The sequence below is a fragment of the Sardina pilchardus genome, chromosome 3, assembly GCF_963854185.1.
Source record: "Sardina pilchardus chromosome 3, fSarPil1.1, whole genome shotgun sequence".
NCBI classification, from domain to species: Eukaryota; Metazoa; Chordata; class Actinopteri; order Clupeiformes; family Clupeidae; genus Sardina; species Sardina pilchardus.
In genome coordinates, this window is record NC_084996.1 from 31,324,481 (window position 1) to 31,326,980 (window position 2,500).

The window sequence follows — 2,500 nt, forward strand, 5'->3', positions numbered from 1 at the left end:
GCCCTTGACTCTGCACAGACATTAATTTGATCACAGTAAGAAGCAAGCACATGTTGGTGATCCACCTTGCACTTGGCACCTGCCACAGTCAGCAATTATTGAATGCACAGCTCCGTGCAACTGTTCTCTGACAGCAGGTCAAAACAACCAATCAGGTAAGCCTCTAACTGATGGCCATCGAGTAATATGCTAATTCAGCGCCATGTTTGTCTGACATGAAACAGGCTGACACGTGTATGGTCTTGGCAACCAGCATGTGAAAATGTCCATCGTTTAGCTGACTTTCAGCCAAAGCAACGTGTAATTGAGGCACTAATGACTGAGAGTGAAATATAGCGGGTCGTAAATCCACCTATCAGTGTCATCAGACAGAGGAGCTGATGGGAAAGAGATTAGCTGATCACCTGTTAGCTAATCACCTGCAAGCACATCCTTGCGGAGGAGGTGGAGTGTGAATATGACAAAATAGACAGTTTAAGCCCTTGGATACGTCTCAAACATCCCCTAGGTACTAGGTGCACACTTTGATACGCATTCCCGCGGACTTTGTGAGGGCTTATAGGGCTGTCCCACTTCGACATCGTGAAGGGCTTTAGGGCTCCCTCGTACCCTTTCTGAGCCCTTTCTGCAAGTCGGCATATGTGGAAACTCTAAGGGATTACCTACACTCTTAAAACAAATGTGTTGTTGTCCCCATCTGAACACAGAAATGTAAAATGTTAAATAAAAAAAAAAAAAACAAGAACGAAAGTTGTGTTGTTTTTACTGCAAGTTCTGTTATTTACCGACACATTTTGTGTAACAAATAAAAAAGGAAACAACACAAATGGTGTTTTCCCTATCTGGACATACAATAGAAATGTGGTAAAAACAACACATGTTGTGTTGTTTTCAAAACACATATTCTAAAGAGTATACAATTCATATCGCTGTGACATGAAACACGGTTACCCAAATGGAGGCTGGAAGCTTGAAAAGACTTGGTAAACAACTGCCATGAAACGGAAATGGAAATGTGTGATGGGTCCAGTGATGGGCTTACAGTAGTTCAGGGATGACGTTGGGATTTCGCCGGACAGTGGCCATGGCCGTTCGTCCTGTAGCTCAAAATGGTTGTGGATCAAACAGGAGACAGGAAGTGATATCACCACCACCATGTTCAGCCCGCTCTGCTTCTGTCCCTGCAGTAGTTTGGCAGACTGGTGACGGTCTGATAGATTTATTCCTCTGAGTGAAAAAAACAAAAACAAAAGCGGTGACACCAGTGAAGTCAGTATACACACACACACCGGGCAAATAGAATAAAAAACACACCTCTCTAGTAGCAAGCTGCACACAGAGGGAGGGGCCAGCTGTCACTCCACCACTGGCAGAGTGGCACGGGTGGCATTGGGGCTACCATAGTTTTTTGGGGGGGGAGGGGGTGGCACAGTGGTACTGCCAGCCCCTTCCCCCTGTCTGAGAGAGAGAGAGAGAGAGAGAGGGAGGGAGAGAGAGAGGGAGAGAGGGAGAGAGAGAGGGAGGGAGAGAGAGGGAGGGAGAGAGAGAGAGGGTGGAGAGAGAGAGGGAGAGAGAGAGAGAGAGAGAGTGGAGAGAGAGAGGGAGAGAGAGAGAGAGAGAGAGAGGGTGGAGAATGAGATGCTGACGTTCAGCTTGGCCTCTCTGTGAGGAGGACGTCTCCTGTCGCCTGCTCTCCTGGCAACACCATGTGCCACACAAGAACAAGCTGGCACGAGAGAGAGAGAGAGAGGGAGGGAAGGAGAGAGAGGGAGAGAGAGAGAGGGAGGGAAGGAGAGAGGGAGGGAAGGAGAAAGGGAGAGAGAGAATGAAATAGAGGGAATGGGGGGCGGTGGTGGAAAGAAAGAAAGACGAGCAAGAGAGACAGAAAGTTGGACTGCGGTGAAGAGAGAGAGAGAGAGAGAGAAAGAGACCCAGAGTGAAAGGAAAAAGAGTCAAAGGCAGAGGCTGTGGGGGAAAAAGGAATGAGAATGGTTTTCCATAATGAAGCAGATAGTGGCGATTACAGCGGCTTAGCTTCTGAGACGCGGCGCAGCACCCACTCAGTCCCATTATGAAGTTAAATACTCCAGACCGTCACTGACGGCTTAATTACACTTTCGAGGCGGAACAATCACTCTGGGCCCATCGGCCGTCGGCGGCGTTCTCGAACCTGCTCCCAAACACGCCCAATTACCAGAGGAGAGGCGGAGCAGTCCCTCCTCCCCACGCTCTCTCTCTCCGCCTCCTCCGGTGTCGTTTACGGCGGCCCGCGAGGAACGGAACGCCGGCACGACGGAAGGGTGTATAATTAAAAAGACATTAGTGCTCTGTCTGCCTGTGTGTGTGCGCTGCCCCCGCCTGCCTGCCAGTGTGTGGTGCTTCAGTGTGAGAGTCCCCTCTGGCTGGTTCTGTGGATGCACTTGTAGGGTGTGTGTGTGTGTGTGTGTGTGTGTTTGTGTGTGTGTGTGTGTTTGGAGCGCAGTGTAGAAGTGCAGTAAAT